The 5,962-nt window shown below is 36.7% G+C and overlaps 1 long non-coding RNA gene across 1 annotated transcript; it reads left to right on the top strand.

The window, feature by feature from the left end:
• Positions 1 to 2,090: 2,090 nt before the first annotated feature.
• Positions 2,091 to 2,587, top strand: LOC129771941 (uncharacterized). Its single transcript, XR_008742509.1, has 3 exons — positions 2,091 to 2,211; positions 2,279 to 2,343; positions 2,415 to 2,587. It is a non-coding gene; the product is annotated as an uncharacterized LOC129771941 (long non-coding RNA).
• Positions 2,588 to 5,962: the final 3,375 nt, after the last annotated feature.

Consider the following 5,962-nt stretch of genomic DNA (forward strand, 5'->3'; position numbering starts at 1 on the left):
CAGCGATGAATTCCAGATTATTGTTTTTTTTCCAATCACAATTCCTCGCGTCACTGTGCGGTCGTCTACCATGATTTCATTTACACACATGCTCGCCAGCAGGTGTTTTATCAGGATTTATGGCAAAAGGGTGATTACCTTTTTTGATTCAAGCATGTGTGATTTGAAGAGTTTTATTAATTTATAGTGCTCATCGTGCAAGAACGCACTGAAAGATGATGGTTTCTTATCGTATTCAGCTAAATTAAATAAACGAAAGAAAAAAGGTAACATATCAATTCATATTTTTCTGTAGGGGAGATTTCATTAATAACGATTTTTTGGGTACGTTTGCGAACATCGATACAAGAAAACCAGAGAATGTCGAGTTTTTCATGATAGTGTTGGAATATCTATCAGATTGTTGTTTTCAACAGATTACAATCTGAAATAGGAAGTACTAATAATAAATGGTTACGGATTTATTCCCCTACTACAACTCTTACAACCGGTTTGAAGTTTAGTTCAGTTAATTTAATAAACGGGTTTTCTTGGGTCATCATTTGTAGTATTTAATGAGTTAAAGTTACAGATTTGTGAACAGTTACAAAAACTCAATTAAAAAAAAAAGTCATTCAAGTCCTACGCCAAGCTTCCGTTCGTGCCTCTAGGCCCAGAAACTTCTTCTTCTTCTTAAATGGCACTAACCGAAATATAAAGCCTCTAATAACACAATCAAATGCATTCCTCTGATAGTGATCGCCGTCCGATGTGCCAGGCTTGCGCGAGACATTGATGGTAAACACCTGTGTCAGCACCGCTGGGCAACCGATCAACTGTGGGATTGGAGCCGTCAGACTTGGGTCGTATAGAAAGTTAAAAAGGAAAACAAAAACAAATTTACATTATTACTGGAAACGTGGAAAAAATTTATTCAATCGTAATCTTTGAAATTGGTATAATTTTTTAAGAATTCTGCTGTTTAGCTGCTTGAATTTATATCCGCTTAGGGCATTTAACCTGTAAGTAGAGAAGAAGGATAATTTAATATGAGTTAACATGAATTAAAAATTGTAAAACTTACCTTAGATTCGTTCGAGGTTAGCAGCATCCAAAGGAGTACGGCAGTCGTCCGTCCGAGAAACCGTGTCCTTCATAAGCTAGTCCATAAATAGCTAGCGCTGAGGCAGAATTGTGTAGTGAAGAAAGAGAGCTGAAACTAATCTTTTTTGAGCTGAGAAAATAAAACTCTGCTACAAGAAATTAGTGCCTTTCTCTGTCCGTGCCCGAACAACCTGAATGAATGTGTTAAACAACAACCCAGCGAAAACAGAGGACCGTTCTAGGATCACTTTTTGAGGTCGGTTCAGGTGTGTAATGGTCTACTAGGCCGGTGCTCTCGGAGAAAACCAATATCGTATTCTTTAATGTAACACAACTCCGATTCACGAGATTTTCGAATCAATCGATGTGAACACTTCCTAATATTTTATTGTAGGTTTTAAAGTCACTGGAAATGTTTTTTTTTCCGGAAGCGATCGAATAACACCCAACGCGGTCCCGTTGGATTTTCTTGCGAGGTACAAATTGTGGTCCATATTATCAACTGATGGTCAAACTTTGTTTGTATAAACCTTTTACAAGATCTTACAATAGTTTATTTAATTCGAAGACGAACCGGCAACAATAACACATGCCAATATGGAGCAATTCCACGCCAAATCAGCCGACCGCTAATTTCCTTCATTTCGGTTATAGATTCACAAGTTTCGAAACATGGTACTTATGAACGAAACTACCTAAAATCACAATTTTCATTATCATATAACCAATTTAAATTACGACTGCTTTTTTTCTCAAGAAATTGTAAATCAAAATACAGATATCTGAAATTTATTTTATAATATTAATAAACTATTTTATAAAAAATCATATTTTGAATGCACTGTTAAAAAATCTCAGTCAAAATTCAATATTAAAAATTTTTATATCTAAAAAAACCTCCCCTTCGACATTTTTTTTTGTATATTTTTATAGGAAAACCTTCCAGCGCCTTCACTGTAACCGATTTATCGAAGATTGGTTCGCTCCATCAACGGTAGGTTCGCTATCGTTGATGAAGCGAACCAATACAGCAAAAATAGAGCAATACTTCAATTGATCATCTGCCCACGGGAAAAATATATTGTTTTTGATAGAGATATTATGCAAATTTGAAATTGTGCTATACTTGTAAGTGGCTTATGTGACTATGTGAATTAAATTAAGTAACTACTTACATCCTATTCTTAAATTACAGCTTAAATTAAATTATATCTAGCTAAAACAGTGAATTAAACTACGAATAAGGAATTTGAACTTCGGGTAGGTTAGAAAACCATTGAAATAATTCCTACAATTGGATAACCTAAATTAAAATAACTGAATTTCTACAGAACAGGATTGTAATTAAAACTAGAGGCTAAAGCATACAGGATTGGTTGTGTACCTTGAACATATCAATGAGGAAGAAAGGGAATGCATGCTGCGCGAAAATAGAGATGGGGTTAGCGATGAACGAATAGAAGGAAAGGAACAGAAGAGAAGATCAAAAGAGTGAAGACATGATAGGGAGATGGAATGATCGTTGAGTAAGTTGTTCATTTCCTGACCGGAGCAAGTATTGAGAGGAACTCAAAGTGTACACCGAGAAGCAAAATATAAAAGTTCTACGAAATATTGAATCATCGTTGTTAGTTTCACCATCGGATAAGTCGTAGAATCTGAACGATCAGGTATTTAATACTGATTTGGACGATTATAAAAGGCTCTGTTGTGAAAATTGTATTCCTCTCTTTCTCTGTTTCCGACCAGGATCCATTAATTTAGGGTTTAAAACCCATTGTAATCATCGCATCGTTAATTCAGGGTTAACTAATAACCCCGAAAAGCTGTCAAGTTGGGAGCAGCTTGCAGAGACCCTATCCCAGCGACCAGGAGTCCAGCGGAGCATCACAACAGACACCGACACACACCCACACAGCAATGTAAGGTAATGTAAGGTCAGATATTTTCAAAAATGCACAATACTTTGTTAAATTGTAATCATCTAAGATAACTTCGTCGATCCTGATGTTTTTTTTTCAGTTTATGTAGTGGATAGTTTGTCACGGGATAGTCATACCGATGCCATCTACACGGAATCGAGTATTACAAGATTCATCACGGAATTTCAATAGAAGAGCTGGCAAAGCTTGGATTCATACGAAGGATGTTACACTGGTTTGAATCATAACTTAAAGGACTGTGCAATTTTTGGTTATTATCGGCGTTAGCAACAACAAATGTATTTCTGCTATTTATGGTATTCCTCGCGGAACCTCTAAGCCTAAATTATGAATGGACCAATATGATGACAGTAAACCCAAGTAAACCCAAGCGATAAAAACATTTGAATGTACATTTGAATTTCTTCTTTCAAAAATAGTGATTTTCAAGACCATGATCATTTTTCGGAACAACCATGGTCAGACGTGGACAAACCATGACATAATTTCTCTTCGATTGAAATCGTTAAAAAAAACATAAAAATTGAACAATTTAAACGCCTTATGGTATTATTAGCAACTAGAGATTTGGAGCTTTACAACAAGCTCGTTTTGATTACGTGCGATTTTCATGAACAAAAATCGATTCGCATTTAAGGGAAAAGGGGGGAATTTGGACCACCTAAGCAAATCGCCTAATATTTCCAAACCAATACGGTCTAAATAAAAAATGTCACATTGTATACTGAGCTACACTTGTTTTCTCTCAATAAATAATGTTCAATCATTATATAAAGCTTCAATCTACCAAATATATCATAAAATAAAAGAGATGATTTTTGGACATTAAAATTTGATGCGGGTGATTTGGACCGTCTGTGGGGTGATTTGGTCCAGTGTATGTTTCATCGAGAAAAACATATTTATGTTTATGTGAATTATTTTGGAATAATGTTACAATCAGTAACAATGTTTTGGAATCGATACCAGGTGTCTTGACCAGATTCCAGACCAGAAAAGTTGGATTGACACCATCTCTAATTCTGCATGAATCTCGAGCATTTTCAAACACTTTTGATGCTTGACCAAAGAAAATCCGTTCTTGATGGCCTGCGTTGCTCTTTCAAGCTCCCCCTTCTTCCAACGTTGTCTGTCCATCCTCTTTTTGTAATTCAGCGGCATCTGGAATCAATTAGACAAAAGAAAAGTATCAAACCTGTAGGACCAATTAACCCCACAGAAATGTGTCCATGTCACCCCACACAACATGCAAAAATTAAAAAGCAATCAATTTCATTTATTGTTATCAAACTTACAGCTTCGCTACATCAAATTCTTCCTCTTCTGTAGGCGAACAGAACTTTACTGCACAATACACGAAAAGTTTGTTTAATTAGCGGGAAAAACCTTAAAACCATTCCGTTAGTGGTTTTAAGGTAACTCACATTTTTTGAGGATCTAAGTGCTTGCTGTGTTTATGCTACCGTTTCCCCCTACTTGTGAAGTTTTCCCAAAGTTTTTTTTTTACTTTAGGTACATACGGTTCAACAAAAGAAGGAAATGACATTATAAAAAACCCAAGTTGACCCTACTTTTTGAGATAAAGGGGTGGTCCAAATCACCCCATATGACCAAATCACCCCGTGTTACCCTACTAGTTGCGTGGAAAATCGGACCAACATAATTTATCTTACGAAAAAATTATTCGAAGCAACGGCTTCCCGCATCAATTTTTAACGCTTAACTGGCTGTTGCAAAAATGTCATGAATGGTAAGAACTCACGTTTGAAATATTCATTTGTTTGGTTTAATCATACAACTTTTTCTTTAGTTTTCCACCAGGCATGCATTACTGGTACAGTGAGAAAACTTTCCTGCTACACTAAGTCGTCAAATCTAAAGCAAACACCATAATGTGTAATTTAAAAAGACAGCTCCATCAGCCCCTCGCAAATAAGTTCATTAACAGTCCAACAGTGCGCACACGTTTGCACCAAAGCAAAACACATTTGTTTTTAGGTTCGCGATTTTTCACTCTTTGCAGCAAAATGAAATATAAAGTCGTAAAATTTCACTCCGGACAGCTGCTGCAAGATGAATGACTTCTCACGAGTAGCGGCATCCTCCCATCACAACCCAGCCTGCGACGAAGATGAAGTAAAAGGGCCTCAACTGAGGGTTTTTTGCCATCGAAATATGAAAACAGGAAAAATAAAAGATGATTAGGTATATTCGTTATCCTGCGCTGAGTAATGTTTGTATTTTATTTGCCTATGTTTCTTTAGCGAAATATAGTTCCACAGAAGAAGATGAAAAGTGGAAGCGTGTTCCGGTTATAAGAGTTTCATACTTACTAGGTTCAAGGTAAGCTGATACCGTGCTTCCAGGTTCATGAAAGTTGCCTCAGTTTGTAACTGACACGGCTGGATACAATCCCCTTTTAAAAAGGCTAAGCATCACCTATCCCCGCAGCAAATTTGTTCAGGATTTAAAAGCGTAAAACAAACGATGGATGATCGACCACGCTCGCGCCTGCCGGCAGCACCCATTTGTACACAACCCTACTAATCCCCGGACTGTGCTTATGATCAATGGCCGTGAAAGTATCCTGTGTACCTTCGGGTGGTGATATGCTTCACTGAAAATTTAAACACACCCAATTGAGTTTACCGCATTCGGAGTGAACGTTGCGATACTGACGCTTTTGCTGAACCCCTTTTTTTGCATAATCATATAGAGTGAGCCGAGTTTTGATCCCGAATGAAACGTTTTTTGGTCAATTTCTTATGCTCAGCGAAGGATGGTTTGTGACCTTAAAACCTAACCTTGTAGAATAAGTGGGATATATTTTTAGTGAAATTCGGGCAAAAGCATATGACCCATTCCAGCGACTCACTAAAACAGGTTTTTTTCTCTTTTTCATGTATAATTCACACGATTTTCAAATAGTAAACGAT

This window comes from Toxorhynchites rutilus, chromosome 2 (genome assembly GCF_029784135.1).
Source record: "Toxorhynchites rutilus septentrionalis strain SRP chromosome 2, ASM2978413v1, whole genome shotgun sequence".
NCBI classification, from domain to species: domain Eukaryota; kingdom Metazoa; phylum Arthropoda; class Insecta; order Diptera; family Culicidae; genus Toxorhynchites; species Toxorhynchites rutilus.